Below are 22,445 nucleotides of genomic sequence, written 5' to 3'. Positions count from 1 at the left end.
AGAGCTGAAGGGCCAACAACAGACAAGAGTGCTTAGCGAACATTGGCCGTTTGCTCACTGCATTTCATCAACCAAGGCATTATTTGTGTTTTTTCTTGATTCCTTTGGCATCTAAAAAGTTTCAGAAGTGATAAATCTGGCTGTAATTTTTTTAAATCGCCCATGGTTCTCGTGGGTTTTTACATACAAAATGAAAACGCATCTGAAGAAAAATTTACAACCAGATTTATCACTTCTGAGAATTTATAGATGCCAAAGGAATCAAGAAAAAACACAAATAATGCCTTACTTGATGTAATGCAGTGAGCAAACGCGATAATTCCCAATATTTTCAATGTTTACCAAGCACTTTAGCTGCTGTAGTCCCTTCAGTTCTCGCTTCTCTATACCTTCATTTCGCTTCACGTTTGGAATTCTAAAGTTGGGTACATGTCGCTCACACTTACCCCGACTCCCACAATTTTTTTCAGCGCAAGAATTCAACATTTTGGCGGTTTTTAACAGGTAGGAAAGTACGCGTTTCTAGCATTAATAACATATACCGGAAGTGACGGATGTCTTCCAGTTGGATTTAGCGGCTCCGTGCGTCGAGCCCTATGACCCAGTGACCTTCCGTGCAACCACCCTATCGGGTTAGATTCATAATTCTGTTAGTTCATACATTTGTTAATTCTTGTTAAAGAATAAAAATGTTTATAAACACACATACATGAATGTGATATAGATGTATATAATCATATAACACACACAATTATATATCTTCTGATTTTTATATCCAATGATGAACTTTATTTCAGACTAGACAAGGGACATTAAATAATAAACATTGTAAACCTCCCCGCAACTTCACACACTAGGCCTTATCCCACCCCCCAACTCTCCCCTCCCCCCCCCCCCCCCCGGTACTCCCTCGCCTCCCCCCACACTACAATGTATCCCCCCCCCATGCCCCTCTCCCCCACTGCCCCGGGCCGCACACCTCCCTCTCCCCGCTGCCCCGGGTTGCACACCTCCCTCTCCCCACTGCCCCGGACCGCACACCCCTCTCTGCTATAGGGTGATTGCACGAAAGGTCACTGGGTCATAGGTCTTCACGCACGGAGCCGCTAAATCCAACTGGGGTACACACGTCACTTCCGGTACATGTTATTGATGTTACAAACGCGTACTTTCAAACCTGTTAAAAACCGCTAAAACGGTTAATTTTTGTGCTGTAAATAACTGTGCAAGTCGGGGTGACCATGAGACACAGCTATCCTACTTTAGAGTTCCAAAGATTAAGAAAAACAAAGGTAAAGAGAAGAGAGAGCTGAAGGGGCAACAACAGCGGAAGTGGTTAGCGGACATTCGCCGTGCAGATATAAAGATAGAAAATATCGGGAATTATCGCGTTTGCTCACTGCATTTCATCAAAAGTAAGGCATTATTGATGTTTTTTCTTTATTCATTTGTTACATAAAAAGTTTTAACAGTGAAAAATCCATCAGTAAAATTGCAAAATCGCCCATGGTTCACAGGTGGGTTTTAACATGCAAAAAGAAAACGCTTCGGATGCTAAATTTACCATTTAAATAATCGTAAACCATAAATGCATTTTGAAATAAATTTTACTCAGATGCAAGCTCATGGCCGGTTCTCACGGTGCGGCCTGACGCAAGATGTCACCAGAGTGAAGTGGTCGTGGTCCAGCACGAGTTCCGCATGATATAAGGGGGGGTAGATAAAGAGTTCCCACGGTACTCGGCAATTCTGTCATTTGTGCGAGTGACTTGTCCGTCTCCCGATCTTTCCCGTTAATCGTGAATGACCATCGTGGACTGCAGTGTAGTTAATCACGTGGCACAAATGATGTCACCCCGTCGCAAAAGGTATTATTAGTTTTTATGGCCTTGTATAATAGTTATAGAATTGGCTCATTTGCAGACATGCCTATACAAAGTTGGTTCGAGTACAGGCTGGTTGTTATTTTCATTGTCTGTCTGTCTGCCAGCCTCTACTTTTACATTGCAACTGCAGGGAACAGACAGACTTATAAGATAAATTAAAGGTAACTGCAAAAACAGCACTTTTACATCTGTAGCATTGTATGTTTTTAAATCATGGATAACATTAAATTGTTCTCCTGTACATAAACTAATATATTGTTATAGTTACTCACATGAGCACCGGGTATACTCCGCAGCCTTCGTCTCCAGCAGGTTGCGCTTTCTCTCCCTATTTCTATAATCCTCTCTGGATTTGTCATACAGAATCTCATTGCATTGGTACCACTCCATCAGTTCCCCCTCTTGTTCCTTGTTGAAGTTATATGGCCTTACCTTCTGCCATCTTACCTTTATGTTATCGTCTGCTGAGGATATTGGGGAGGCAACAGCTACTGGGGAGGCAATCTCAAATTCACCTTGATCACCCTCTCCCTGCTCCAAGGAGCCCACAGGCAGTGGTATCTCTGGCATCTCCTCTTGCCTCTCCACCTGTCTCTCTTGCTGAGTTTCTTCCTCAATTACCTGCATGGCTAAAAACGTTCTGACTTTCTTTGACCCCTTTCTTTGCGCTTTTCTGAGAGGCAACTCTGCAAGTCTTTTTACTGTGAAAAAGATTCTCAAACAATGACAATTAGGTGGGACGTCCTCAATGGACACATGGTCCATTGGCGATATTGAGACCACCTTTTTTACTCACCTTATGTCCCTTCTGTCAAGCTTCTGGGTTTACCGTTCGCAGGAGTTCCCACGGTACCCGCAAGAGTCATTACGGATATCGCACTGGCATCTGCGTTCATACAATGTTGCAACGCTGCTCAAGTCACTCTTGGAGAAATTCAAAAATGTTTGAATTTTGTCCCGACCTTACAAAGTTACACGACTACCTGCCGTTAGCGCCACGGAGGTCCTCGGTGGTCCACGAATGCCGTACTGCTATCGCAGAAGGTTCCCACGATGTTAAACTCTTGTTAAGTCTTGCTTCAGGTTGCACCGTGAGAAAGCCCTTTAAGGAATGGGATAATTGTCAGCTGTTAATTGGACATAATCAACTTCAGCAAATTTACAATCATTCCATGCTGCAGGCTTGTCTGTTATTGGATGATAAATAAATAAGTAGTTTGGGTGATTGTGCAGGCTTTAAACAAGAAACATTGAGAAATATATTTTGGCAAATAATAAAATGTCCTGACAGCTTAAACACCCACTCCCTTTCAAAGATATTGTAAATTTGCTGAAGTTGATTATGTCCAATTAACAGCTGACAATTATCCCATTCCTTAGCTTGCATCCGAGTAAAATTTATTTCAAAACGCATTTATGGTTTGCGATTATTTAAATGGTAAATTTAGTTTCCGAAGCGTTTTCTTTTTGCATGTTAAAACCCACCTGAGAACCATGGGCGATTTTGCAATTTTACTGATGGATTTTTCACTTTTAAAACTTTTTATATAACAAATGAATAAAGAAAAAACATCAATAATGCCTTACTTTAGATGAAATGCAGTGGGCAAACGCGATAATTCCCGATATTTTCTATCTTTATATCTGCACGGCGAATGTCCGCTAACCACTTCCGCTGTTGTTGCCCCTTCAGCTCTCTCTTCTATTTACCTTCGTTTTTCTTAATCTTTGGAACTCTAAAGTAGGATAGCAGTGTTTCACGGTCACCCCGACTGGCACAGTTATTTACAGCGCAAAAACTAACCGTTTTAGTGGTTATTAACAGGTTTGAGTACGCGTTTCTAGCACCAATAACATGTACTGGAAGTGACGTATGTACCCCAGTTGGATAAAGCGGCTCCATGCGTGAAGACCTATGACCCAGTGACCTTTCGTGCAACCACACTATAGTCAATCATGCAGCATAAACACAGGCCCTTTGGTCCATGTTGACCAAGATGCCCCATCCACACTAGTCTCACCTCCGTGTTTGGCCCATATCCTTCCTATCCATCAGCCTGTCCAAATGTTGTTATAATATTAGGTATGTTGCAAAACCTACCTGAATCATCGTTGAGAATCTGTCCCAGCCCGTGTGCGTGATTTTGGCGCTGTTTAGAGGGGGCGGGTTTAAAACGCGATTTTTACTAGGCTGTTGCAATCGAAAATGTTCAGCCTAGTAAATCATTAACGAAAAATTGCTGAAAGACCCCGTCGCAAAAGGTATTATTAGTTTTTATGGCCTTGTATAATAGTTATAGTAGTTTAAAAATCACTCTCTAAACCCGCGACCTCTCGCAGCCCCAGGGTTTTATAAAGCAAACAATTAAAGGTATGTACCTTATTTTTACATTAAAAGGGGTTTCTTAAGAACCCTGTATATAAAGTTTTCTATAGCGAGTAGCTAATTTTGGGCTCTTTATATCCCGCAGTATTTTTCTGGGCATTTGAGGGCACAAATCCACTGCAATGTGAACGTTCTAAACCAGCGCGTTCACAGGATCCCAGTAGAAAGCTGATTTAAATGGACTTTAATTTACAGCAATTGAACACTAAATTCCTTCCATTTGGCCTATAAATTAATGTAAATGAGATTTTAAAATCATGTTTTATTGTGAATTATTTATGAATATTATTTGGACACTTGGGGTATTTAAAAACGTTAATCATTTATTAAGAAATGGATAGATGTTTAGATCTAGTAATTGAAGTTTGAAATTTGCTACACTTGGGTAAATAACTAATTATATGTTTTAATTTCAGGTCATCCAAGTTAGATTATTTTATGTTTGTTTCAGAATGGTTCAATCTACGATAACTGAAAATTTCATTCAGTTCTCTTAATTTTTAAGAAGGTTATGGCCTTTTAACAGCACGCGATCACAGAATTTTTGTTATGTCCATAGAAAATCAAGATGCTAATTTCCGAGTATGAAAATGGCCATAACTTTTTAAATACTTGAGATATGAAAGTGAATTAGGTGTCAAATTAAACTTCTTTTTATGCTTTATCTGATGGGATAAATTACAGACTTGATTTTTTAAATCTCAAAATTTTGTAACATTGCTAATAATACCTGCCTCAACGACCTCCTCTGGCAGCTCGTTCCATATATTCCCACCCTCCCCCCCCCCCCCGTGTGAAAATGTTCCTCGGCTTTCCATTCAATCTTTCCCTTCTCATTGTAAACTTGTCCTCTGGTTCTTAATTCCCCTCCTTTGAATAAACTACTGTGCATTCTTCTCTATCTCAGAGATTGATCTATAATCAAGGTGTTGATGAGGCGCCGCCTGTCCCGCTGAGTTACTCCAGCACTTTGAATTGAAGCAGCATCTGCAGTTGCTCCCGACGTAACCGACACCGGACTGCGCGTGCGCAACAACAACAACAACAACCGCCGCCCGCCCGCCCGGGCTCTGACGCGTCGCGTGGTCGCGCACGCGGGATGTCTCGGGCTGCGGGTCCGCGCACGCGTGGTGTCTCGGGCTGCGGGTCCGCGCACGCGTGGCGTCTCGGGCTGCGGGTCCGCGCACGCGCGCTGGCGGCGAGGAGCGGGCGGCGACATGGAGGGCGGCTCCGGGCGGTTAATACAGAAAAGGTAAAGGACAGAGCAACCTGGTTACAAACATTAAACGTTGAATCATTGAACCAGCATGGTTGTGGAAGGAGGGCCGGGTGTCCGTATTGTCGGAGGGTTCAGGTCGGCGCAGGCTTGGAGATGAGGCCCGTGAGTTGATAGGCCCGAGTTAGAGCTGTCAGTGGCAGAGAACGGCTGAAGGAGGGGACGAAGGATGCTTGAATAGAAACATAGAAAACAGATGCAGGAGTAGGCCATTCGGCCCTTCGAGCCTGCACCACCATTCAATATGATCATGGCTGATCATAGCTGTAATAATGTTGTTTAGAAATCCTCTTGCACTTTGCTTAAGCTCAAGAATGCCCACAGCCTGCAATCATGAGCAATCAAGACAGTCTACACGCACAGTGATTTTCTCCAGGCTTTATTGAGAAAATCTGTTTCTTGTCCTTCATACGTTTTCTTATTTATACATACAAGCAGTAATCTATTTTTACAATCATTGAAAATCAAAAATGATAAGAGTGTCCTAGAACAAAGACCCGATGCACGGCTACACAGTTTCCTGACAGTGGTGGTACAGTTAAATAAAGTGGTGAAGAAAAATCAGAAGGCTAAGCTTGCCTTCATCAGTGCAAGAATTGGGACGTCATGTTGTAACTGCATGAAGATACACAAAAATGCTGGAGAAACTCAGCGGGTGCAGCAGTATCTATGGAGCGAAGGAAATAGGCAACGTTTCGGGCTGAAACCCTTCTTCAGGCTGCGTGATGATGGTGAGGCCTCACTTGGACTAAGGAAGGGTCCAGAGGAAGGACTGTCCATTTCCCTTCATAAATGCTGCTGGATCTGTGGAGTTTCTCCAGTAGTTTGCTTTTTATTTGTGCCAGATTAGGCACAAATTAGATTCATAAAGCATAATTTAATTCATAAAGTATTAGCTCATAACACTAATATCAAACCTACTTTTGTCACTGTTACAGATTATTTATGCTTCACAAATGGACCAAGGTTATTCTTTGCATTCGTACATCACTTTCTGCATACATGCAGTTTTATGAAAACACACAATCTGAAATTGTCAATGTGTAGAAATTAACTGTTTTCTGATTTGAGACTAAGAGGTGGATAAGCAAGTGATCTCTGCCCTGATTTGATTTCCCAAATGCAATACCTCATACTTATCTGAATTAAACTCAGTTATCCATTCCTCAACCTGTTGGCCCAGCTGATCAAGATCTCAATGTAATTCTTGACAACCATCTTCATTGTCTACGAAGATAGACACAAAAAGCTGGAGTAATAGCGGGACAGGCAGCATCTCTGGAGAGAAGGATTCGGTGACGTTTCGGGTCATGACCCTTCTTCAGACTAGTTAGGGAAAAGGGAAACGAGAGATATAGATAATGAAGTAGAGAGATAAAGAACAATGAATGAAAGATGCAACAAAGTAACAATGATCAAGGAAACAAGCCATTGTTAGCTGTTGGGTGAAAACAACAAGCTGGTGCGATTTGTGTGAGAGAGGGAATGCCGAGGTTACTTGAAGTTAGAGAAATCAAAATTCATACCACTGGGCTGCAAGCTGCCCAAGCGAAATATGAGGTGCTGTTCCTCCAATTTGCGTTTAGCTTCACTCTGACAATGGTGGAGACCAGGTACGTGGGGAGGGGGTGGGAAGGGATGAGTTAACCAGGGAGTTGCCGAGGGAACAGTTGCTGCGGAAAGGGGTGGAGATGGGAAGATGTGACTAGTGTTGGGATTCCGTTGGAGGTGGCGAAAATGTCAGAGGATTATGTATTGTATGTAATGGCTGATGGGATGAATGGTAGGGATTAGGGGGACTGTTGTGACGAAGATGAGCAAGGGTGGAGCTACGGGATACCGAGAAGACACGAGTGAGGGCCTCATCTATGATGGGAGAGGGGAACCCCCATGCCATAAAAAATTAGGACATTTAGGATGTCCTGGTATGGAACACCTCATCTTGGGCGCAGATGCGGCGTAGACGGAAGAATTGGGAGTAGGGGATAGAGTCTTTGCACGAAGCAGGGTGGGTAGAAGTATAGTCGAGATAGTTGGGAGCGTCAGTGGGTTAATACACGTCTATATCTCCTGTGAAGGAGACAGTGAGATCATGAAACGGTGGGAGTTGTCGGAGATGGTCCAAGTGAAAGTGTCTACGATATCACCTATTTTAGTGTCATCTGAAACTTTCTAATTATGCCATGTACATTCTCATCCAAATTGTTGATGTAGATGGCAAACAAAAATGGGTTCAGCACTGATCCATGAAGCACACCACTAGTCACAGGTCTCCAGTCCGAAAAATAACCTTCCTATCACAAAACAAATGATTTATCCAATTAGATAGCTCTTCCTGGATCTAACCTTACAGAGCAGCCTACCATGCTGAAGTCCATAGAGACTGCGTCTAAAGCCCTGCCCTCTTCAATCATCTTGGTTATTTCACAAAACTAAAATCAAATTTGTGAAACATGATCTCCCACATGCAAAACCATGCTGACCAGATGTTAGATCTATGGGTCTATACTACCCACGCTTTTCTTTGAAGCTCGGAGGCATAGCACCAGCTACCCTCTGGTTGTCCAGCACCTCGACCGTGCCTCATGTCGGACACGGAAATTGCTTTCAAAACATGCGGGGGACACAATCTCCTGGCGGCTGCATGCGCGGATTTGTGCGCACACACATGCATACGCGCGCGCATGCGCACACATGTGAGTCTTTGGCCATGGGTTATATTGGACGGTAACATCGGGAGCGGACCTGGTTGGTGACCAACTCCGAACTCCAGCAACAGCAGCTTCGTCCATCCCGAATCATGGGGCTTAAATCGGCCCGTACACGGGGTCTTTCATCGGCCAGCGGGGCTTCAACATCGGGGGCCTCGACCGCCTCGATGCAGCAGTTTGATTTTAAGCCGCGCCGGACGTTGAAGGGCCCCGCGAACGGGCCGATTCAGCCCTTAGAGAGCATCTGATAAAGTTTGGATTACAAAACATGGGGGTGGGGGGGGGGGGGGGGGGGGGGTGCGTTACCAACTTGTTTCGGATACACCAAAATTCTGGAGGAAGGGGGGGGGGTGGGGGGGGGGGGGGGGGGGGGGGGGGGATTGTCCCCCACCTCTCAAAGCAGTGGGGGTAGGGAATGTGTCCCCCCAGGATTTCCGCCCCTGCTCATGGTGATTTGTATATCTCAGCCAGGGCTCTTGCAATTTTTCCTCCAGCTTCCCACAGTGTCCTTGAATATATCTGATCAGGCCCAGGAGATTTATCTACCTCCATATCTCTTGGGATATCCAGCACCTCTGACTGTAATAACGACTGCCCTCAAAACATCTCCATTAAATTAAGTTCCTTAGTCTTTGTGTCTTTGCACTAAATGCAGAGGAGAAATATTCATTGAAGGATATTGCCCATTTCCTACGGCTTCACATATGGATGACCACTTGGTTTCTGAGTGACCCTATTCTCTCTCGAGTTCCCTTTTATATATCAAATCAATCTTAATTAATTATACCAGAAATTTCTCCCTGATGAAAATGGTTCCTGTCTGATAGAGAAAGCTTGATAGCTTGTGTAGGAAGGAACTGCAGTTGCTTGTTTACACCAAATATAGACATAAAATGCTGGAGTAACTCAGGCAGCATCTCTGGATAGAAGGAATGGGTGACGTGTTAGGTCGTGACCCATCTTCAGACTTGTACCTTGTAGCTTTGAGGAATTCTATAATTGGTATAATTCTTTAATTAACTGTGATATGGAGGCTGTTTATAAATACACCATGTGTTCTTTACTAACAAGATATATTCTCTACAGTGTTAAAATTGCAGCTGGAGCTGTTGTTTGCGTTGAAAGTGAAATCAGGGGAGATGTAACTATTGGTAAGTAATGTTTAAAAACAATGAATTTTGGGATGTTAATGGTTGATTCTAGGAAATTTCAGTTTAATCAGTATTATGCAGGAGCTGGCACATACAACAACTGCGTCAACGAAATAGCTTAAATTCCATAATATTTAATTTATCTATAACATTACAATGTAATTCATGGCTCTCTTGTGATATCTGGGTTGCATTTTGCTGCTAACATAACAATCAGTCTGATGGTGTTTATTTATTTATTCTGAATGCTATTTTTAACAACTGCATGGATGCAGTTAAATTGTGCAAATCTCTAAGCTGCTATCCAGTATGCCCTGTTCTGCCAGGAATCTGAACATCTGTTACATGATGTTCAGTGTCAAGAGTTATTGGGAAGTGGGAGAAAAGGGAGGTTGGGTCCAAGATCACATTAGACATGGTCTTATTGGAAGGTGGAGCAGATGGAAGAGATTACGTGGACGACTCCTATTCATGTTTCCTGTGTCTGAAACATTCTATAGAGGCGATTGCTTTTCTGGTGGTTCATCTATTCAGGTGATAGGAACCTCAAGAGTCAAGAGTCAAGAGTCAATTTAATTGTCATTTGGACCCCTGGAGGTCCAAACGAAATGCCGTTTCTGCAGCCATACATTACACACAAATAGACCCCAGACACAACATAATTACATTTTACATAAACATCCATCACATAGCTGTGATGGAAGGCCAAAAAAACTTATCTCTCCACTGCACTCTCCCCCCCCCCGATGTCAGAGTCAAAGTCAAAGCCCCCGGCTGGCGATGGCGATTGTCCCGCGGCCATTGAAGCCACGCCGGGTGGTGCGAGGTCGCACACCGGGTCTTGGTGTTGGAGCCCCCGTAGCTGCGCTCGCAAAGTCCCGGGAGGCCATATTCCAGCCGCGCGCGGGGCAGTGGTTCTTTACAGGCCCCGCTCCATAGCTCTTCGACCCCAGTGTTAAAACAGCTGGAGCGAGAATTCGCCGTTGCAGTGAGCCCCGAAAAGCGGTGTCCCTCCAGGGATCCGCGGGCTCCCGGTGCCGCCGTCCGCAGATCCGCAGTAGCTGCCTCCGCATCAGCAGCAGCAGCGGCATCGGCAGCAGCAGCGGAGCTGGCAGCATACAGCAGCACAGCAGCAGCAGAAATAGCTTCCACCGCTCCACCCGCTCCGGTCTCGGCCATTACGCGTAATTCGGCTCTCGTGATATCTGGGTTGCATTTTGCTGCTAACCAATCAGTCCCGGCTTTATTTAGGTTTAATTCTGAATGGAGGCCGAACTGCATGTATGCAGTTAAATTGTGCAAATCTCGCTGCTATCCAGTATGACCCGCCGAGAATCTGTACATCGGGTTACATGATGTGCAGTGAGAGTTATTCAAAAGTGGGAGAAAAGGGAGGTTGGGTCCCAAGATCACCCCCCACACATGGTCTTACCCCAACATATGGAAAATAACGGGGAAAACTACTGTTAAAAACACAGTCTGAAACATCTAAAACGCGGACAGGCTGCAGAGGTTCATCTGCTGGCCAGAGCCGCGCCGCCTACCTGTGATGCCTAAGGCTGTGGGTAAGTTTAACATAGATAATCCAGTCTATAGTTATCTGCTTGTAGTTCCGTTGTTCTTCAAACAAAAATTGAATCTGCTGATATTTTCAATTCAGTAAAATGGAAGTTTTCATTCTAAAGATTGATATATATACTTGAACCCACCCCCCAACGGGTCCCACTTGGTCCAATAATATATAAATGTCAATATTTTTTTCTCCTTGAATTAACTTGATTTCTTTTAAAATTGTCAATTCAAATTTCAAAATACCCTGGGTTTTTTTAAGGGCATTAATCCTTTGAGGATATGTCAAATCACTTCCGTTGGATGGGCAAGTTTAATTAGAACATTAGATTTTATGTTAGGACTTGGATACATTTGATAGAACACAAATCCGTTTCATAGAATAAGACTATTGCATTCCCTATATGGTGTATCATGACGGTGAAATGCAGTTTTCTTTAGGTTCTAGGACAGTAGTTCATCCTAAGGCTCGCATTATCGCAGAAGCAGGACCAATCGTCATTGGAGAAGGGAACTTAATTGAAGAACAAGCATTTATTATTAACAGGTACGTGTGAGACCAATTGCTAAGTAGCTATTCGTATATAAAAATTCCAGAGATGTAACAGAAAAATGATTTTGTTCATGTTGTTCTGTAACTATTTACTTACACATTGGGAAGAACGAGAGAGGTGAGGCCTGTTGGAATTTGAAAAGAAGGGTGACACTTTTAAAGAAAGAGTTAAGGTCCTGTCCCACTTGGGCGTAATTTGCGCGTCATTTACGCGACATCCTAAAAATTGGTTGGTACTTCATGACTCGCTCGTGATAAGGCCTGGTGGCATATGCAGTGACGCGCGGTGTTTCCCAATCGCCCCAGGATTTTGGAATGTTCAAAATCCTCGTGCATCACCTGCGTGAGGTATCCCTTACGCATGCTGACGTACTGATGGCGTATGCTAACGTACTGATGGCGTACGTGTAGTGCGTGATGACCCATGGTTATGCACGGTGACGTACGAACATTGCCTATGCTAATTTATTATGCGTCACCGTGCGTCAATGTCCGTAACCGTGCGTCAACGTCTAAGCATGCGTTGGCGCGCCATTTGCACGTCATTTAAACACGTGATTACCCGGGTATGAAGCGCGTCGAGTTTAGAATTTTTTTCACTGGGAAAATCCTTGCCACGTAGACTGGCGCTACTTGGCGGGCGACTGTCGTACTGCTAGACGATTTTCGCGCGTCAGTCACTGCCGGCCTGTCGCGTAAATGACGCGCAAGTGACGCCCAAGTGGGGCAGGCCCTTTACTGATTAATTTTAAGCAAGTGTACAAAAGTAAATAAAGTGCTGATGAGTGAATGGGACTTGGTATATCTTATGTGATGAGTAGCCGAGATTTGAATGACCTCACGTTTGTGAAGGATAAAAAAATGAGGGCTAGCTGGAAGTATAAACTTGAATAATCAAGCGTATGGTACAAATGGTTTCACCATCATATATCCAATTGTATGATGAACACAAAAAGACGGAGTAATTCAGCGGGAAAGGCAGCATCTCCGGCGAGAAGGAATGGGTGACTTTTCAGGTCGAGACCCTTCCTCAGACAAGTTAGGGATAAGGGTATGTAGAGATATAGACGATGATGTAGAGAGATAAAGAACAATATTCTTACCATTGAGGGAGTGCATCCTAGGTTCATGAGGTTAATTCCCGGGATGGCGGGACTGTCATATGTTGAAAGAATGGAGCGACTGGGTTTGTATACACTGGAATTTAGAAGAATGAGAGGGGATCTTATTGAAACGTATAAGATTAATAAGGGATTGGACACGCTCGAGGCAGGAAACATGTTCCCGATGTTGGGGGCGTCCAGAACCAGGGGCCACTGTTTAAGAATAAGGGTTAAAATTCCACTAGTAGTTCCTGGAATTAAAAAGGATAAGATTGGTGAGTGAAGTTTCATGCATTTGGAAGAAACTGGAAAGACATTGAAGGAGGATATTTATTTTGGATTGAAATGGAGGAAGTGCAATTGTTCACCTTTATCAGTCATGTAGTTTTGTTTGAGACTTTGAGAAGAGCTATATATTAGAAGGAAGTTCCCAGGAAAGATTGAAATGATAGTAGAAGACAGCAGCTGGGTAAAAAGAGTTTGGGGATATCCTGGTAGTCTGGTAATGGGCTCACTGATTAGTTTGGGACATAAGCAGAAGGTCCAGAGTGCAAGCTGTATGTGCAGCCAGAGCTGGGGAGCTCAAAATACTGCTGGGGGCTGGATGTAAGGCCAGAGCTGGAAATGGGGCCGATAACACCAGGATTTGCAGTTTGAGAGATTCCAGAGTGCTTATACATTACCTGCTCTAAATTCATCATATTCACTCGAAAAATTATTATATTACTGTGTAACATGAAAAAGTGAAGGAAAAGAGTGTTTGGATATTAATGGACATTAAAGTCTAAAGGTTGCCAAATTATCTGTTTTATTGTTTTTCTGTTTTACTGTTGCTATTTTACTATTTCTAACTTTTTGCAAAACTCTTCCTAAACCTCTTAATTTCCCTTTCAAAATCTGAAAACGTTCTTACACCCTAGATTTAAATGCCACTTCAGACAACCCCCAACCAAGAACATTGTATAAAATGGCTTTGTGCCTGCTGTTGTGTTCTTTTCCTTGTTGAGCTTTCTGCTGTTCCAATCCTTAAGGACCTGTCCCACGAGCATGCGACTGCATGCGACAAGCAAGACCTAACGTGGTCACTTGAGCCGTACGGCCTCGCGGGGCCGGTCCCACTTCGATCGCCGCCGTATGGAGTTGTGCGGAGCTGGTCCCAACATCGCGCGGGGCTCCGAAAAACTGACACTGTTCAAAAATTCCGCGCGGCAATGGTCTTCCGCATTGTGGCCGTACACACCGCCTCGATGGGCGTGCGCAGCGTCTCGATGCCGTACGCAGCGTCTTGACGCCGTACGCAGCGTCTTGACACCGTATGTCACGCGCGAACTTCCCGCGGACTTCGCTCGAACTTCACGTCAACTCGTACGGGATCACTCGACCTCCGCGTGGCCCCCGCTTCCGGTTTGGTCGCGCATGCTCGTGGGACAGGCCCTGTACGGGGATCACTCAACCTCCGCGCGGCCCCCGCTTCCGGTTTGGTCGCACTTGTCGCATGCTCGTGGGACAGGCCCTTTATAGGTTGGTGGAGAGCAATTTCTATCTTAACCGTGCAACAATAAAAGTTGCCATTATCCTCTGAGACAAGATCTTGTGTCCTATTTTAAATAGAAATTACAGGTTGTTACTTTTTTCCAGCTATCCAGAAAATCTTGTGCCTCAAAAGGAAGATATTGAACCTAAAGCTATGACCATTGGAACAAACAATGTATTTGAAGTTGGGTGTCGTATCCTTTCTTATAAATGATTCTCAATTGGATTTGCTTTGAAATTATTATTATTAACCTTCAGGTGAGTTCTATGAATTCATGTTCCTCAAACGATGTGGTTTCCAATGCCATAAGCAAAATCAGGAATTGTTTGTTGTGTCTGTTTCCAGCTGAGCTGTAATTAAATAGATAGGAACGGCAGATGCTGGTTTATGCCGCAGATAGAAATAAAGGGCAGGAGTAACTCAGCGGATCAGGCAGCATCTCTGGAGAGGTTTCGGGTCGGGACCCTTCTTCAGGCTGAAAGACCCATCCTTTTTCTCCAGAAATACTGTCTGACATGCTGAGTTATTCCAGCACTTTGTGGTCTATATGAGCTGTAATTTAATTAGCTTAAAGACATTTTATTATTATAATTTGGTTAAAATAGTCTAATTAATGTTATCTACAGCTCAATAACAAGATTCTTTATTTTTAACTTTTTTAAGTAGCTCCTTTAATCTATTTTTGTAATCAAGATTCTTGATTGCTTGATGTGGTCAGAACATTTGTAACTGGGACAAATTCCTTCCCAATTGGTGATGTCTATGCAACAACAAACACCTACATTGTGAATTATGACATCATAGACACGCTATCAAGAGATCTGCCACTTTCTGTTTTTTTTAGATTTTGTTTCCAATCAGGATCAATAACCAAGTGGTTGGATCCTTGATTTATATAATTAACAGATACAATAATAAGTTTGACATCCTTTTGTTAAAGTTAGCAAAAGTGGTTCCTGCAAGCAATGCAGTGTTCTATGCACAGACGATAACATAGGTAGTAAAAGCTTGCAACTGTTCAGCCAACCTGGTGTTTCATTGTGTTTTAAACTCAGTCTTGTAAATGCATCTGGCCATACAATCATGCTAGGGTTTCTTTTGAACATGAACTCTAAAGGAAGAGCTAAATAACCTGAATTGCTACTATATAAACAGCATTATACTAAGAATGTCAAAAAAAAAAGGAAAATTGATTTTCTTTTAAGCTTGCAGGCATGGGTTTAACAAATTGTTAAATTATTTTCATCCAGCTTGTGGGCAGAGCACATTTAAGCATGTTCTGCCAGGGTCTTGCTGTCGGGACTTTGCAGCAAAATCTCATGAGGGGTCATTTGCAAAATAAGAGCTTTCTTTCGGTTAGCAGTGAGCTGCATTGATTTGGTTGCTAAATGCATTTTTTTGAGCTTATGAATTTTTGTTTGTTTGTCCAAATGTTTCATAGGTTTTTCCAATACTGATGCTAGCAATAAGTTGCCAGGGTAGGAGCACCCGCGCTACGCCGCAAAGCGCTGCGGAGTTACGGGCACGGAGACCCGGTTTTTTGTTGAGTAGGGGACTGGAGATCAGCTCAATAGTCAAAAGAACTTAAAAATATGATCAAAGAGGCAGTACACAATTCTTATTGTGATTATTGTACATGGACGGGAATTGGCTATTGGAGTAATGAGAGAATTTTGCTTCAGTTTTTTATGGACTTCAAAAATTTCACTGTGTTATGATCAAAATTTTATTTGATACAGAGGCCAAATTAATTTAATCTCAGCAATGCAACACTGGGGGATAGAATTAGCTAATGTATCTAAGATGAGGATATCTAAGGATGAGGGGGGAACCTTATTGAAACTTACCTAATAGTGAAAGGCCTGGATAGAGTGAAATAGGAGAGGAAGTTTCCACTAGTGGGAGAGTCTAAGACCAGAGGACACCGCATCAGAATAAAATGACGTACCTTTAGAACGGAGATGAGGTGGAATTTCTTTAGTCAGAGGGTGGTGAATCTGTGGAATTCATTGCCCCGTCTTAGGGTATTTTTATAACAGGAAATTGATAGGTTCTTGATTAGTACGGGGTGTCAAAGATTATGGGGAGAAGGAAGGAGATTGGGGTTGAGAGGGAAAGATTGATCAGCCATGATTGAATGTTGGAGTAGACTTGAGGAAACCCCCCGAATGGCCTAATTCTGATCCTAGAATTTATGAACATGGAGAGAGCTGGTGGGAGGGAAAGGACATCCATGAGTGATACTTTAGCATGCCTCAGGATGATGCATTATCTTTGAACGAGAAAATTGACCAGAAACAACATGGTGATGTTGATTTTCTTTAAGTATATAAATCGAGATTTTGAAGCTCTGAAGATTGGAGATAACAATCGTAATTGAATCTAAAGGTGAGTTTATATTTGAGAAAGAAAAAAACTAATCTTGATCAAAAGGCTTGAAATAAAATAATAGTGGTACTAGCTGTCTTATCCTGCCATTGACTTGTGAATGTTTGAATATAAGTTATTCCCCAATTATCCTTGAGATTTTTGTCGAGAAATGTGTGACTGGCTATGTTAATGAAAATGTCTCTATCGTCAAAATTAACGTGCTTTGTAATATTTTTTTTTAAACTACTGATTTGATCATTAGAATTTCTTTTGTTAAAGGGTTGACCTAATTTAATTCCCATTGGTATCTATATAATGCCAATCGATGTACCTCGCTGTCTAATAGGGTGTTCGAAATATAAGTTATGTGCAAATAATCTTAGCCCAGCAAAATCAGAATGGTTAAAAAATGTCCTCCATAAAGTAAAAAATATTGAAAATTGTACAATCATGCTGGAAGAAACATTCAATATTTTGAATGTATAGGAATGAGAACATAGATTAGAAAAAAAATGTTTTTAACAATAAAGAAATTCTTACTTAAATCACCAGATAAATATCCTTGCTGAAGACTTATAAATTTGGTGACCAACTCCGAACTCCAGCTTCGACATAGAGCTTCGCACCCGCTGAGTTTCCCGAATCGTGGGGCTTAAATCGGCCCCGTACATGGGTCTTTCAATCGGCCAGCGGGGCTTCAACATCGGGGGCCTCGACTGCCTCAAATGCAGCAGGAGACATTTTTAACCAAAAAAGTTTGAAGCCGCGCCAGAACACTGACAGGCTCCGCGAACGGGGCTGACATTTTCACGCCCTTAGAAAAGCGGCTGATAAGTCCGGATTTTACAAACATTTTCCCAGTTATGGGGGGGTATTTTACAAGGAGGGGGGTGGGCTGTTGCTGTTGCGGGTTTAAACTTTGGTCTGGGGGGGGGGGGGCGGGGGGGGGGGGGGGGGGTCCAATTTGGGGTAACAAATTCAGGGGATTGTCCCCCACCTCTCAGAAAGCAGTTGGGGTAGGGAAGTTGTGTAAGTTCCCCCAGGATTTCCTCCCCTGCTCAATGGAAAATTGATTTGTATATCTCAGCCAAGGGCTCTTGCAATTTTTTCCTCCAGCCTTCCCCACAGTGCCTTGAATTAATCTGATCAGGCCAGGGGGATTATCTACTTCCATAAATCTCTTGGGATATCCAAGCACCTCTGACTGTTAATAACGACTGTTCTCAAAACTTAAGTTCCTTAGTCTTCTTGTCTTTGCAGTAAATGCAGAAGGAGAAAATCCTTCATTGAAGGATAATTGCAACCAAAATTTCCTACGGCTTCACATGCTGGATGACAAGGGGGGTTTGGTCGTCTGAGTTCATAGATATTAGAAACAGTCATAAAGAAAATTAGTCAAACACAGATGAAATCTCCTGCTGCAGAGAATAGTAAAAACCTAAGGTATAGCTCATATATTAGGCCCAAAGTCTGAAAAAATGCATCCATCTGGATATAGAAGCTGTGTGGCAATTATTAACAAACCAAAAAAAAACCGTCATGTTTATGTTTCACTGCAGGATAGCAAATGAAATGCGAGTCGCAAAATTAAAATTAAGGTATAAGAGCAGTGATCATTAAATAAATTAACCATTAACAGGCGTTGGGCTAAATATTCCAAAATAAGGACATTAGGACATGCCACAGTTCTATGAAATCACACGGAAAATCAGTGAACTGGGAAGACTGCAAAAACGAGCATATTAATACGTATGAAAATGAAGTGGGTTTGGAAAAGACTTGGAAAGTTTGCCAAGTTGACAGCAATTCTAATAAGTGTGTAGGGAGGACTGCAGATGCTAGTTTAAACTGAAGACACACAAAAGGTGGAGTAAACTCAGGTCATTTGGCATCTCTGGAGAAAAGGAATAGGTTTTGTTTCGCATCGAGACCCTTCTTCATACTGAGTCAGGGGAAAGGTAAACAAGAGAGCTACAAAAGGGTACCAATAGGAGAAATGAATGGATGATATGCAAAAAGTACTGATAATCAAGGAAATGTGGGGCAAACAATAGGCCATTGTTTGGGTGTGGGAAAGGTGACAACGTGAAAACTAGGAGCGAACTCAACAGGACGACCGTAAAACTATTATTATGACGGGTGGGAAAGTGCCTACAGAGAGAGAGGCTGATGCACGCTGGTTAATTGAAGTTAGATTTAATTTAATATTCATACAGCTGGGTTGTAAGCTGCCCAAGCAAAATATTAGATATTGTTCCTCCAATTTGTATTTGGCCCCACTCTGGCAATGGAGTATCATGGCAAGGGAGGCCCAGGACAGAAAGATCAGAATGGGAAAGGGAGTTAAAATGTTTTGGCAACTGGTAGCTCACACTCAGTTCTCCGCGGATAAAGAAATGACAAAGTAGCTTAAAGAAGGCAAATTGTTGTAGATATATGAAAGTGAAAAAGTGAATTTTTGAGAGATATTCTGGAGATTTTATTCAGAGTAAGAGACAGTAAACCATGACGCAGCAAAAACAATTTTGGGCATTGATGTTCACTGATTGAAAACTAGTGAATATATACCAAAAAGTAATCCTTCCACAGAATCTATTCAGAGCAGGGAACACTGGGAAGCTTCAACAGGAACCATCGAGCCCCCCAGTATAAAAACACGTAATCATTTCAAACATGGGGATCCTGACAGAAGACCTCCACGTGGGCGATCCCCAGCAACGACGACAACGATGCACTCTGTGACGCGTTGATTGGACCAATTCTGGTCAACATGTTGGACGACAACAGAAGCCAACCGTGAGCTATAACGTCGTCTGACCCACCAAGCGAACGAAACAATTTCAAACTTGAAAACTGTCAATTATTTTTTTTTTTTAACGACTCTCTTATGCTATGCTCTTGCAACACTAATTTGCAGCTTGCATATCTTTGAAGTACTTTGAGATGACTCCAATTTGTTTCACATTACCCACTACTTTACAGTTTTAGTGGCCTTTATATGAATTTTTTGATACTTTTGTTTGATTGGTGTTCACACGTTTATGGTATTTTAAGATTTTGTATTATTTGTCTTGTTTGCTGAGAGAAATTGATTGAAATTTAGAGGTTAACAATGTCATAAAATTTTTTTTTTGGTTCTAGCTGTCCTTGGCTTACCATTGACCTCTCATACTCTGAGGCATCGAGGTAGATGTTGCAGCTAGACCCAGTCTTTTTGTTTAAAATGTGGGTTTTTCTTTTAAGCAATTTACTTTAGGTTCGATATTTAGATGTTTCCGCGATACCTTGAGCATTTTTTTTTTTTTGGGTATTCAGCATATATAGGTAGAAATGTTATCCTTACCATTGGCTGTATTTATTGGAGGCCTGCTGTCTGTAATTCCCCTGTGAAGTTCTTCCAGAAAATCCAGTTAATCTATGGTGTTTGCTTGTATGCTAAGAGTCCATCCCGAACAGGGCCACAGTTAAGATGTTTGAGAGTGTTAGTCGTGATACATTTCATTTTCCAGGAAAAAAATCAACCCACCCATCTGCTCAATACTTCACAATTTCCATTTTTATTTCGCCCATATTTTCAACAATTCCTCCTAAATTGTACCATGACCTGCACATTAAGGGCAATTTACACATGGCCTTAATCTATTCACTTGCATGTCATTGTTAATAGACAATATTTGGGTCAGGATAATGTGCACACTCTACACAGGACAGATGTTGGTTTTGAACCCTGCTCGCTGGCCCCGCTGTGAAGCAGAGAGTCTACTAGTTTGCATACTGTGGGCTACATTTTTTTTACACTGTCTGCAAATTGAATTCACGTTCATACATACCATGATAAAATTTGAAGTTCTGATTGCACAAATTTTTTAATCCTAATACTTTACTACTGGGTTTTCCAACACCCAGTGAACCTTTTGCCAACTATGTACCCAGATGCCAGGATCCTTGCGTGCCAATGTAGCTAGTTAGATACATGAATTGATATTTTTTGAGAAGGAACTGCAGATGCTGGAAAATCGAAGGTAGACAAAAATGCTGGAGAAACTCAGCGGGTGCAGCAGCATCTATGGAGCCAAGGAAATATCCACCGTTTCGTGCCGACACCCGTCTTCAGAACTGATTCGAGTGGCGGGATGGGTCTGCGGACAAGAATGGAAAAAGCGGAGGAAAGCCCAAGTCTGGTGGCGGGTAGGAGACAGCAGGCTTGACTGAGGAATGGTAGTGAACAGCAAGGACTAACAACATTGGGATAATTCGATTTCTCATCCGCCCCCGTATGCCGACTCCTCAAAACGGAATTATGAGGTGCGTTTGGGGAGTCTTCATCCTGGGTGCCTGAACCTCCGAATTCTCCCATTTTGGTATCCTCCTCCTTTTTCCTTTCTTGTTCCCCGCCCCACCCCCGCCCCCGATCATTCCTGAATAAGGGTTTTCGGCCCGAAACTTTTGCCTATTCCCTTCGCTCCCTAAGATGGCTGCTGCGCACCTGCTTAGTTTCTCCAGCTTTTTTTGTGTAACATTAAATTGGGAATACTGTTGCAACGTTTTTTTTTGCTTTGCACCTTACAAAGAAAGTATTTATTTGGTATAAAGGAGTAAAATTCATAGCATCCAAGTAACAATGACATCAGAGGCACGTGTTTTCTGGCCGGTAGCAATTGGTGCCGGGCGCATTGCCACCAAAGCTTTCCACTATAATGTGCAAGTTCTTTTACCCTCAAGTGCCTAATTGTTATTTATAAGCATCAACATGTTTATCTAATAGTCCTAACTTTAAGAATGAAGAAATATTTTCTGATTACTCTTTTTATTTCATCTATCCTTAATTTTCTCAGCCTTCAGAACAATTGCTCCCACGTATATATGAAGAATTACTAGTATGTCAACTGTCTCCTCTGCCACCATGGATGAAACAATAATTTTATTGTTTTTTCATTCTTCCTCATACGTTTCCCATTTTTCTGGGATGATTTTCTGTAGTCTCTTAAAAACAAATCCTATCAAAAGGTTTATTGGCTGTCCAATACTGCAGTTGCTTACTAGGTTTTGAAGCACAAATTGGTGGAGCCTGTTGTTTTACATAATTGTTTTACAAGGCGGACCCTAAAAAGGAATAGATGGTTCCCTATCCAAGTCTATTTTACACACTATACATCGATAGTGTACTGTTCCTTCCACCTCAATGAAATAGTTTTTTCCTGAAGTGGTTTAATAGTTTATAGGCAAATATCCATTTACTCCGATAATTGGTGTTCACCATCGCACCCTATAGTCCATAAGTTCACAAGACTGGGAGACCTGTAACTGCAGAAAAGCCAGCATCGTGTGTTGGAGGCTCTTACGAGGAAAATCTGTATAGACAATTTTCAACATTTTGACAAGCACAATTAAACACACACTTAAATTATCCAATACACAACACTTCAAATTAAGTGCATTAACTGTTATGAATTGGAAAATCTTAGTTTTAACCAGTATAATCAAATTAAATCACTTGTGATTGACATAGATGTTGATTCATAGAGCAATACTAACAGGTATGGAGAGGGCATGGAGAGCTCGCAGGTATTGGCCATTTCTCCTTCCAAATGACTGACAGCCAAAGCAGAGAACTCGAGGTAACAACCACAATCAGGAAAGAGAATAGAGAGTAATAGGACAAGGGCAGCGGCCTTAGAACAGAGTGTAAGAGACCAAGAACTTCTGCAATGCCTAGTAATACAACCCAAAAGGACACAAAGTGCTGGATTAAAACAGTGCAGCATCCGTTGGAGAACATGGACCCTGATAGTTCGAGACTATACTCTTCTTTTCATAGCAAGTTAGCAATACATAGAGTGAGTTTGAATGAACAAAGAACTTTTATGGGAGTTGTGCACCAACAAACAATGTCTTCAATAAGTTAG

The 22,445-nt window shown here is 42.4% G+C and overlaps 1 pseudogene; it reads left to right on the top strand.

The window, feature by feature from the left end:
* The first annotated feature begins 5,362 nt into the window (after positions 1 to 5,362).
* Positions 5,363 to 19,969, top strand: LOC129694474 (dynactin subunit 6-like; annotated as a pseudogene).
* The last annotated feature ends 2,476 nt before the right edge of the window (positions 19,970 to 22,445 follow it).

Source organism: Leucoraja erinacea, unplaced genomic scaffold (genome assembly GCF_028641065.1).
Source record: "Leucoraja erinacea ecotype New England unplaced genomic scaffold, Leri_hhj_1 Leri_681S, whole genome shotgun sequence".
NCBI classification, from domain to species: Eukaryota; Metazoa; Chordata; class Chondrichthyes; order Rajiformes; family Rajidae; genus Leucoraja; species Leucoraja erinaceus.
Note: the sequence above shows the minus strand (reverse complement) of the source record. Positions and strands in the feature narration are given on the sequence as shown.